Source organism: Acipenser ruthenus, chromosome 39 (genome assembly GCF_902713425.1).
Source record: "Acipenser ruthenus chromosome 39, fAciRut3.2 maternal haplotype, whole genome shotgun sequence".
Lineage (NCBI taxonomy): Eukaryota > Metazoa > Chordata > Actinopteri > Acipenseriformes > Acipenseridae > Acipenser > Acipenser ruthenus.
This window is the reverse complement of record NC_081227.1, coordinates 10,899,870-10,911,891: the sequence shown is the minus strand read 5'-3', so window position 1 is coordinate 10,911,891 and position 12,022 is coordinate 10,899,870. Positions and strand designations below refer to the sequence as shown.

The window sequence follows — 12,022 nt, the reverse complement described above, 5'->3', positions numbered from 1 at the left end:
ATGAATTCAAAACTTCACATGTGTCCAACTCTATGATCTCATTCCTTGTTTTCCTCCAAGCCCCTCCTTTATCTGAAAAGTTAAGTGAACCAAAGTTCCCAGGATCTTGGTTTATAATATAATATAAAAACACTACTGTTTATATGTGCATGCAAAACACTATTTTTATATGTGTTATATATGAGAGATGTTCTTAATATGTGACATCATCTTCTAATTCATTATATTTTGCTAAATTAAAGGCATGTGTTTCTTTTAACCTCATATTGTTTCATCATTTTGTTAATGAGTCAGTTTTAATTCCATATACCATTGTCTAACAGAGGATTTGACAAAAGATTGTCTCGTGCAGTATTTAAGTCAATTAGTTTCACTAAGTTTAAGTGTTAATAGTTTTCATTAGAATTATTTATCCCTTAAAAGATGCACTAACCAGGCTCTGACCTGTATCTGACTTCTAAATATGCTATTCCAAGCAGTTTTCCAGAGTCTTGTTTTTTCAAGGCCAAAGTCTGTGCAAACACTTTTTTAGATCTATGACCTATCAATGTCTGTTAAGCCATCATTTTTGCATATTATTTCAAGATATATTCTTATCTGTGCTAAACCACTAATTCCATAAACCCTAAATTGCAAATCTACAAGACTTGCAGCTTTGCTAGCGTAGAATGCAATAAGACCCCCTCCTTTCTCTACAGCCTGTTCATCGGGATAAGGAGAGAGGCCCCTTTTACCAATAGAGCAGTTTCAAAGAACCACATTATAAGGACTCCATCTACCATCATTAGACAATAGTATAGTGGATTAACAACAAGGTACATTATAGTATATTATTACAAACTTAACACAAAAACATAACACAACACCCTTAAAATTCTATAATTCAATGGATATCATAATGTCTAGAGGTCTTGTTGTTCAATAGAAGGAGAAATAAACTGTACCACTTTCCCTTTTAATTAAATCGAATACTGCTTCCAGCTTTTAATCTTCTTATTAATACAGTAAAGTCATGAACAAGCAATAATACTTGTCAGTTTAAATAATATGTTTTCTTATTATAGCAAATACTTAAAACATACTATTAATCTTATGAAATCAAATAATTAGTTTTAGTTTCAAATACCATGCTGTCTAATAAAAGGTTTTAATCATTTATTTTATTAATTTACAATACCTTTGTGTCTAATTACTAGTCTTTGACCATTATAAACTATAAACAGTGTAAATTATCACTGAACCTTTTTAACTATGAATGTGGCATTTCAAGAAAAACTTAATTATTTTACTTCAGTTTAACAGTTGCTGCTAGAATTTATAATATCACTTTATTTCTTTGGTGAATCCCTCTAAGATTTAAATCCAAATACAGGCCAGTATAACTGCATTCAACTCTTATATTTTTTATAATGACTGAACTAGGCTTGACCCTGTTCTTTGTTCATACAAAATCCAGCTGAGACAGGTTTTTTCTTAAGACCTTGGCTGTTCAGTTTTAATGTTCATTTATTTGTGGTAAAGAATCTCTTTCTTATCTTGTTTGTAGGTGTGATTAACGTTCACTTTTAGCCGGAATGGTGCTTTTTTATTCCGAGATTACTAAGTACTTAATTAAAAACATGTGTAGACTGACCTATTTCATGGAGCAAGAGAGCCACCTGCTGGCGGTACATGGATACTCCCTCTTTATCCTTCCTTCAAAAAACCTCTAACACTTCATTTTTATGTCAAAGTACATTCCATATTTGAAATCGCCTAGGACATGTCCAGCATATCCATGTGTTCCCAGCAGGATTCAGCTTCTGTACCAGGTTTCGCTCTAGTTGTTTCCACAAGAAGTCCCTTGATCCAATGTTTCTCCAGCACAGGTGTGGATTTCCATGGTCTGACTTCATTCCTATAAGATACTTGGACACGTTTAGCTGTACATATTACTTCTATATATTTCCTTTTGTTCACACCGGGTCATTTTGCAAGGTATGCGCTCCATCCAGAATTCTAAAGGAGGTCAAAACTCACTGTGATTCATATTTTTGGGCACTCAATTACTGTTCTTTTCCACATCATCAGTAGCAAACTTAACATAAATGAATCTGAATCAGTTGATGAACCGTGCACTGTAGCGTACTGAGATCCTCCATGCAAAGGAGTCCAATGTTTTACTACATGGAATAACTAGTTCACTGTCACCTGTGACATTACTATACCAGAATCTAAATCATTAACGTGGATTAGGAATAGCAGAGGTCCTAATACTGATCCCTGTGGTACACCACTGGTTACCTCGCTCCATTTTGAGGGTGCTCCTCTAATCAAATTAGGGTTTGGGTTTGGTTTTGGGCTTGGGTTAGGATTGGGGTTCAGGTTCAGCTTCAATGTTTCGGGTTCTACCAGGGTAGTTATTCCAAGGCAGGTACAGTACTATTCCCAACGACAAAAAAGACCAAAATGTGGAACGCTTCACGAATTTGCGTGTCATCCTTGCGTAGGGGCCATGCTAATCTTCTCTGTATCGTTCCAATTTTAGTATATGTGCTGCCGTAGCGAACACACGGTGCTTACCTGATACGCGCCTCTATGTACAGCGAGTGGCTAAAGAGCGATTGGTGTTGTGGTGTGTCAAGCATAGTCCAATTGTTTCCAATTGCTCTGCGTATATGCATGGTTGTCCACAATCAACACGCAGAGGGTTACAAACTCTGAGGATATCACGTTTGCAGAAAGCGGCTGAATAAAGAAGTCTGCACATCTGCACCTTCAAACCGGCTGGGAAAGATATGCAAATACTGACATGTTACCTATGATGATGAGCCCTCCGGATTGGCCAGCATACCAAAAGACTTGCAGGTTGACCAGGGTCCCGTTTCGTATCACAGCGCGGAATGCAACTGACACCTCAGAGGAGGGGGCTTAATACTCGGGGCTAGGGTCAGAGTTAGGGTTTAAGAATTGCACTCAATGATTATTAGGAATACAGAACTACACAGTTCTTGCAATTATACCTTTAGACACGATGTAGTGGTCATCTAGTTTAAAAACAGTTACAAGAAATTACTGATGAAACTACCTCAGCTGGAGGCCATTCTTCCAGGAACAGGAGTGAATGATGCCAGGTTATACGGTCAGAGGTAATAATTTTAATAATAATAATAATAATAACAGTTTAAACTCACGTTTAATAAAGAAGTGAGCACAGCTATACATCAGAGAGACAGCTGGGAGATATGCAAATTTAACAAGTTTGCTTACTGTCACAAAATCCGTAGGTTCAGATTTCTGTACGTACTCTGTTCCATTTAGCTCAGTATACACTCTTATCTCAGGGGAGACGTTAGGAGGACAGAGATGTTACTACTCCTTGTGGGGTATTTTTATTACGCTCTTGACCCGCAATATATCCAGATGACTAATATAGCACCCAAGAAATTGACAGACTTATGTATTTAAAGTTTGCAGAAGATGGACCACCTTACCCTGTCTGGGATGAGTGTGGTACTCCATTGTAATTACTTAGGAGTTATATAGGTTTTTCGTCCCATTGGAATACATGGGACGCCTCAATTAAATCCAATCATTAATCTGGTGAGACAGCTCTTATCCCTTTTACGAATAATGGTTTTCAAAAGTTCCGGGCTAACTTTTCAGAATGAATAGGTGTCATCTACTGAATGAATTCAAAACTTCACATTTGTCCAACTCTATGATCTCATTCCTTGTTTTCCTCCGAGCCCCTCCTTTATCTGAAAAGTTAAGTGAACCAAAGTTCCCAGGATCTTGGTTTATAATATAATATAAAAACACTACTGTTTATATGTGCATGCAAAACACTATTTTTATATGTGTTATATATGAGAGATGTTCTTAATATGTGACATCATCTTCTAATTCATTATATTTTGCTAAATTAAAGGCATGTGTTTCTTTTAACCTCATATTGTTTCATCATTTTGTTAATGAGTCAGTTTTAATTCCATATACCATTGTCTAACAGAGGATTTGACAAAAGATTGTCTCGTGCAGTATTTAAGTCAATTAGTTTCACTAAGTTTAAGTGGTAATAGTTTTCATTAGAATTATTTATCCCTTAAAAGATGCACTAACCAGGCTCTGACCTGTATCTGACTTCTAAATATGCTATTCCAAGCAGTTTTCCAGAGTCTTGTTTTTTCAAGGCCAAAGTCTGTGCAAACACTTTTTTAGATCTATGACCTATCAATGTCTGTTAAGCCATCATTTTTGCATATTATTTCAAGATATATTCTTATCTGTGCTAAACCACTAATTCCATAAACCCTAAATTGCAAATCTACAAGACTTGCAGCTTTGCTAGCGTAGAATGCAATAAGACCCCCTCCTTTCTCTACAGCCTGTTCATCGGGATAAGGAGAGAGGCCCCTTTTAGCAATAGAGCAGTTTCAAAGAACCACATTATAAGGACTCCATCTACCATCATTAGACAATAGTATAGTGGATTAACAACAAGGTACATTATAGTATATTATTACAAACTTAACACAAAAACATAACACAACACCCTTAAAATTCTATAATTCAATGGATATCATAATGTCTAGAGGTCTTGTTGTTCAATAGAAGGAGAAATAAACTGTACCACTTTCCCTTTTAATTAAATCGAATACTGCTTCCAGCTTTTAATCTTCTTATTAATACAGTAAAGTCATGAACAAGCAATAATACTTGTCAGTTTAAATAATATGTTTTCTTATTATAGCAAATACTTAAAACATACTATTAATCTTATGAAATCAAATAATTAGTTTTAGTTTCAAATACCATGCTGTCTAAAAAAAGGTTTTAATCATTTATTTTATTAATTTACAATACCTTTGTGTCTAATTACTAGTCTTTGACCATTATAAACTATAAACAGTGTAAATTATCACTGAACCTTTTTAACTATGAATGTGGCATTTCAAGAAAAACTTAATTATTTTACTTCAGTTTAACAGTTGCTGCTAGAATTTATAATATCACTTTATTTCTTTGGTGAATCCCTCTAAGATTTAAATCCAAATACAGGCCAGTATAACTGCATTCAACTCTTATATTTTTTATAATGACTGAACTAGGCTTGACCCTGTTCTTTGTTCATACAAAATCCAGCTGAGACAGGTTTTTTCTTAAGACCTTGGCTGTTCAGTTTTAATGTTCATTTATTTGTGGTAAAGAATCTCTTTCTTATCTTGTTTGTAGGTGTGATTAACGTTCACTTTTAGCCGGAATGGTGCTTTTTTATTCCGAGATTACTAAGTACTTAATTAAAAACATGTGTAGACTGACCTATTTCATGGAGCAAGAGAGCCACCTGCTGGCGGTACATGGATACTCCCTCTTTATCCTTCCTTCAAAAAACCTCTAACACTTCATTTTTATGTCAAAGTACATTCCATATTTGAAATCGCCTAGGACATGTCCAGCATATCCATGTGTTCCCAGCAGGATTCAGCTTCTGTACCAGGTTTCGCTCTAGTTGTTTCCACAAGAAGTCCCTTGATCCAATGTTTCTCCAGCACAGGTGTGGATTTCCATGGTCTGACTTCATTCCTATAAGATACTTGGACACGTTTAGCTGTACATATTACTTCTATATATTTCCTTTTGTTCACACCGGGTCATTTTGCAAGGTATGCGCTCCATCCAGAATTCTAAAGGAGGTCAAAACTCACTGTGATTCATATTTTTGGGCACTCAATTACTGTTCTTTTCCACATCATCAGTAGCAAACTTAACATAAATGAATCTGAATCAGTTGATGAACCGTGCACTGTAGCTTACTGAGATCCTCCATGCAAAAGAGTCCAATGTTTTACTACATGGAATAACTAGTTCACTGTCACCTGTGACATTACTATACCAGAATCTAAATCATTAACGTGGATTAGGAATAGCAGAGGTCCTAATACTGATCCCTGTGGTACACCACTGGTTACCTCGCTCCATTTTGAGGGTGCTCCTCTAATCAAATTAGGGTTTGGGTTTGGTTTAGGGCTTGGGTTAGGATTGGGGTTCAGGTTCAGCTTCAATGTTTCGGGTTCTACCAGGGTAGTTATTCCAAGGCAGGTACAGTACTATTCCCAACGACAAAAAAGACCAAAATGTGGAACGCTTCACGAATTTGCGTGTCATCCTTGCGCAGGGGCCATGCTAATCTTCTCTGTATCGTTCCAATTTTAGTATATGTGCTGCCGTAGCGAACACACGGTGCTTACCTGATACGCGCCTCTATGTACAGCGAGTGGCTAAAGAGCGATTGGTGTTGTGGTGTGTCAAGCATAGTCCAATTGTTTCCAATTGCTCTGCGTATATGCATGGTTGTCCACAATCAACACGCAGAGGGTTACAAACTCTGAGGATATCACGTTTGCAGAAAGCGGCTGAATAAAGAAGTCTGCACATCTGCACCTTCAAACCGGCTGGGAAAGATATGCAAATACTGACATGTTAAAACCTGAACATGAAAAACCTATATAACTCCTAAGTAATTACAATGGAGTACCACACTCATCCCAGACAGGGTAAGGTGGTCCATCTTCTGCAAACTTTAAATACATAAGTCTGTCAATTTCTTGGGTGCTATATTAGTCATCTGGATATATTGCGGGTCAAGAGCGTAATAAAAATACCCCACAAGGAGTAGTAACATCTCTGTCCTCCTAACGTCTCCCCTGAGATAAGAGTGTATACTGAGCTAAATGGAACAGAGTACGTACAGAAATCTGAACCTACGGATTTTGTGACAGTAAGCAAACTTGTTAAATTTGCATATCTCCCAGCTGTCTCTCTGATGTATAGCTGTGCTCACTTCTTTATTAAACGTGAGTTTAAACTGTTATTATTATTATTATTATTAATATTATTACCTCTGACCGTATAACCTGGCATCATTCACTCCTGTTCCTGGAAGAATGGCCTCCAGCTGAGGTAGTTTCATCAGTAATTTCTTGTAACTGTTTTTAAACTAGATGACCACTACATCGTGTCTAAAGGTATAATTGCAAGAACTGTGTAGTTCTGTATTCCTAATAATCATTGAGTGCAATTCTTAAACCCTAACTCTGACCCTAGCCCCGAGTATTAAGCCCCCTCCTCTGAGGTGTCAGTTGCATTCCGCGCTGTGATACGAAACGGGACCCTGGTCAACCTGCAAGTCTTTTGGTATGCTGGCCAATCCGGAGGGCTCAACATCATAGGTAACATGTCAGTATTTGCATATCTTTCCCAGCCGGTTTGAAGGTGCAGATGTGCAGACTTCTTTATTCAGCCGCTTTCTGCAAACGTGATATCCTCAGAGTTTGTAACCCTCTGCGTGTTGATTGTGGACAACCATGCATATACGCAGAGCAATTGGAAACAATTGGACTATGCTTGACACACCACAACACCAATCGCTCTTTAGCCACTCGCTGTACATAGAGGCGCGTATCAGGTAAGCACCGTGTGTTCGCTACGGCAGCACATATACTAAAATTGGAACGATACAGAGAAGATTAGCATGGCCCCAAATGGAGATTAGATAAAGGGGTATTCAGAACAGAAAATAGGAGGGTCTGGACCAGCTTCCCAGTAATGTTTTTGAAGCTGACACCCGGGGATCCTTCAAGAAGCTGCATGATGAGATTCTGGGGTCAATAAGCTACTAACAACCTATTGAGCAAGATGGGCTGAATGGCCTCCTCTCGTTTGTAAACATTCTTATGCTCTTATGTTCTTAACACTAACCCCGGCTATTAAGCCTATCTCCTTCTGAGGTGCAGTAACATTCTGCACCAACAGAGGGGGTGGGACCCTGGTCAACCTTCTACGTAACGGGTCAGTATTTGCATATCTCCCAGCTGTCTCTCTGATGTATAGCTGTGCTCACTTCTTTATTAAACGTGAGTTTAAACTGTTATTCTTATTATTAATAATATTATTACCTCTGACCGTATAACCTGGCATCCTTCACTCCTGTTCCTGGAAGAATGGCCTCCAGCTGAGGTAGTTTCATCAGTTATTTCTTGTAACTGTTTTTAAACTAGATGACCACTACATCGTGTCTAAAGGTATAATTGCAAGAACTGTGTAGTTCTGTATTCCTAATAATCATTGAGTGCAATTATTAAACCCTAACTCTGACCCTAGCCCCGAGTATTAAGCCCCCTCCTCTGAGGTGTCAGTTGCATTCCGCGCTGTGATACGAAACGGGACCCTGGTCAACCTGCAAGTCTTTTGGTATGCTGGCCAATCCGGAGGGCTCAACATCATAGGTAACATGTCAGTATTTGCATATCTTTCCCAGCCGGTTTGAAGGTGCAGACTTCTTTATTCCGCCACTTTCTGCAAACGTGATATCCTCAGAGTTTGTAACCCTCTGCGTGTTGATTGTGGACAACCATGCATATACGCAGAGCAAATGGAAACAATTGGACTATGCTTGCCACACCACAAGACCAATCGCTCTTTAGCCACTCGCTGCACATAGAGGCGCATCAGCTAAGCACCGTGCGTTCGTTAGGGCAGCACATATACTAAAATTGGAACGATACAGAGAAGATTAGCATGGCCCCAAATGGAGATTAGATAAAGGGGTATTCAGAACAGAAAATAGGAGGGTCTGGACCAGCTTCCCAGTAATGTTTTTGAAGCTGACACCCGGGGATCCTTCAAGAAGCTGCATGCTGAGATTCTGGGGTCAATAAGCTACTAACAACCTATCGAGCAAGATGGGCTGAATGGCCTCCTCTCGTTTGTAAACTTTCTTATGTTCTTATGTTCTTAACACTAACCCCGGCTATTAAGCCTATCTCCTTCTGAGGTGCAGTAACATTCTGCACCAACAGAGGGGGTGGGACCCTGGTCAACCTTCTACGTAACGGGTCAGTATTTGCATATCTCCCAGCTGTCTCTCTGATGTATAGCTGTGCTCACTTCTTTATTAAACGTGAGTTTAAACTGTTATTCTTATTATTAATAATATTATTACCTCTGACCGTATAACCTGGCATCCTTCACTCCTGTTCCTGGAAGAATGGCCTCCAGCTGAGGTAGTTTCATCAGTTATTTCTTGTAACTGTTTTTAAACTAGATGACCACTACATCGTGTCTAAAGGTATAATTGCAAGAACTGTGTAGTTCTGTATTCCTAATAATCATTGAGTGCAATTATTAAACCCTAACTCTGACCCTAGCCCCGAGTATTAAGCCCCCTCCTCTGAGGTGTCAGTTGCATTCCGCGCTGTGATACGAAACGGGACCCTGGTCAACCTGCAAGTCTTTTGGTATGCTGGCCAATCCGGAGGGCTCAACATCATAGGTAACATGTCAGTATTTGCATATCTTTCCCAGCCGGTTTGAAGGTGCAGACTTCTTTATTCAGCCACTTTCTGCAAACGTGATATCCTCAGAGTTTGTAACCCTCTGCGTGTTGATTGTGGACAACCATGCATATACGCAGAGCAAATGGAAACAATTGGACTATGCTTGACACACCACAAGACCAATCGCTCTTTAGCCACTCGCTGCACATAGAGGCGCATCAGCTAAGCACCGTGCGTTCGTTAGGGCAGCACATATACTAAAATTGGAACGATACAGAGAAGATTAGCATGGCCCCAAATGGAGATTAGATAAAGGGGTATTCAGAACAGAAAATAGGAGGGTCTGGACCAGCTTCCCAGTAATGTTTTTGAAGCTGACACCCGGGGATCCTTCAAGAAGCTGCATGATGAGATTCTGGGGTCAATAAGCTACTAACAACCTATCGAGCAAGATGGGCTGAATGGCCTCCTCTCGTTTGTAAACTTTCTTATGTTCTTATGTTCTTAACACTAACCCCGGCTATTAAGCCTATCTCCTTCTGAGGTGCAGTAACATTCTGCACCAACAGAGGGGGTGGGACCCTGGTCAACCTTCTACGTAACGGGTCAGTATTTGCATATCTCCCAGCTGTCTCTCTGATGTATAGCTGTGCTCACTTCTTTATTAAACGTGAGTTTAAACTGTTATTCTTATTATTAATAATATTATTACCTCTGACCGTATAACCTGGCATCCTTCACTCCTGTTCCTGGAAGAATGGCCTCCAGCTGAGGTAGTTTCATCAGTTATTTCTTGTAACTGTTTTTAAACTAGATGACCACTACATCGTGTCTAAAGGTATAATTGCAAGAACTGTGTAGTTCTGTATTCCTAATAATCATTGAGTGCAATTATTAAACCCTAACTCTGACCCTAGCCCCGAGTATTAAGCCCCCTCCTCTGAGGTGTCAGTTGCATTCCGCGCTGTGATACGAAACGGGACCCTGGTCAACCTGCAAGTCTTTTGGTATGCTGGCCAATCCGGAGGGCTCAACATCATAGGTAACATGTCAGTATTTGCATATCTTTCCCAGCCGGTTTGAAGGTGCAGACTTCTTTATTCAGCCACTTTCTGCAAACGTGATATCCTCAGAGTTTGTAACCCTCTGCGTGTTGATTGTGGACAACCATGCATATACGCAGAGCAAATGGAAACAATTGGACTATGCTTGACACACCACAAGACCAATCGCTCTTTAGCCACTCGCTGCACATAGAGGCGCATCAGCTAAGCACCGTGCGTTCGTTAGGGCAGCACATATACTAAAATTGGAACGATACAGAGAAGATTAGCATGGCCCCAAATGGAAGGATCCGGCCCTATCTTCGAGTCGCGGGCCAGCGCCTGGCGCGGCCCTGCGCGCCGGCCCGCGGCGCGCGCGGCCGGCCTCCCCGCTGTCCCTGCTGGGGGGGAGGCCGCCGACCGCGCCCCCCCGGCGCGCGGGCGCCCCGTCTCGATTGCTTTCCAAGAAAAAAAGTAAATTTAAAAAAAAAACAGCAGCATCGACAGTGTCTGCCTTCCTTGCACAAAACAAAACGACAAAACAATCCACATTAATCAGTGTGTCACGTGACCCGGTGCGCAAATGCGCTCCTAAGAAAATAATAAAAAAAAAAAGTATCGGCGCTCCAAATAAGCAAACGTCCAGGTCACATCCAAAGCTTCTCTTTCCTACAGCCCCCTGTACTGTTTTTAAATGCATTTACTTTTAATGCAGATTGTGTAATGTTTTGTTTTTATTCTAGTATGTTGTAGTTTATTCTTTTTTTTTTTTTATTCCAGTATGTAGTGTTCATGTCTTTGTGAAAGATGCTATATAATATAAAATTGATAGAATAATGTACTATGCATACTACTACTACTACTACTACTAATAATGATGATGATATATTAATGATGTCAACAGTAAGGAAAACCCCCAGAGAAGATTTTTATTTAAATCAAATACTATGTATTGCTAATTCCTTTCTATTACAGGCATTTTAAAATGAAATGAAGCAATACAATGTACTTAAAAATAAGAATGTATTTTATTTATAAATATTAACATGTGTACAAAAAAAAAATCAAACCACAGATGAAAAATGCATTAAATCCACACCAGGCAATTACATACAATTTACTACAGGACATTGTTCTGTTACATTGCATGAATGGAAATTAAAGGCATATCTCGTGCAATAGGTATACAACTTTTATTTCAATGTTCAGTGCAGGTGTTTATGAGAAAAGCGTTGTCCAGAGATACCGATACTTTTTAAACAGAGGACCAGGTAGTGCAATATATGAATAACATACTAGAAATATTTAATTACATTGAACGACAAATTCAACAATACAGCTTTCAACATAGCAAACAAAACAGGTTAAACTGGAACAAAACAGATTATAATATATGCATTGTAGTGTTTACATTAACTTGTGGTTCAATATTGCAATCAGCTTTACACGTAGGGGCTTTGACCAGAGGAAAGTCCAACTTGTGCTGAATGAAATGCTATATAGGTTTGATGGGGTACATTAGAACACAAAACAGAAAAAAGAAACAATGAACCACCATAAAAAATATTTTTAAAATAAGGGAGTGCTTGCCTTCATCTCTCCCGAGTCAAGGCAAGTTGCAGTTGTGAGACAAAAAAAATAATTCTTAAAATAATTATGAAT

General features: G+C 39.1%; 2 non-coding genes and 4 pseudogenes across 2 annotated transcripts; 4 read left to right on the top strand and 2 right to left on the bottom strand.

Annotated features, from left to right (window-relative positions):
- Nucleotides 1-2,444: 2,444 nt before the first annotated feature.
- Nucleotides 2,445-2,551, bottom strand: LOC131707465 (U6 spliceosomal RNA). Its single transcript, XR_009311198.1, has one exon. It is a non-coding gene; the product is annotated as a U6 spliceosomal RNA (small nuclear RNA).
- Nucleotides 2,552-6,112: 3,561 nt separating this feature from the next.
- Nucleotides 6,113-6,219, bottom strand: LOC131707454 (U6 spliceosomal RNA). The gene has a single exon (XR_009311187.1). It is a non-coding gene; the product is annotated as a U6 spliceosomal RNA (small nuclear RNA).
- A 1,239-nt stretch (nt 6,220-7,458) lies between these two features.
- On the top strand, nt 7,459-7,521 carry LOC131707379 (U6 spliceosomal RNA; annotated as a pseudogene).
- A 981-nt stretch (nt 7,522-8,502) lies between these two features.
- LOC131707422 (U6 spliceosomal RNA) lies at nt 8,503-8,567 on the top strand (annotated as a pseudogene).
- Nucleotides 8,568-9,548: 981 nt separating this feature from the next.
- LOC131707421 (U6 spliceosomal RNA) lies at nt 9,549-9,613 on the top strand (annotated as a pseudogene).
- A 981-nt stretch (nt 9,614-10,594) lies between these two features.
- On the top strand, nt 10,595-10,659 carry LOC131707420 (U6 spliceosomal RNA; annotated as a pseudogene).
- Nucleotides 10,660-12,022: the final 1,363 nt, after the last annotated feature.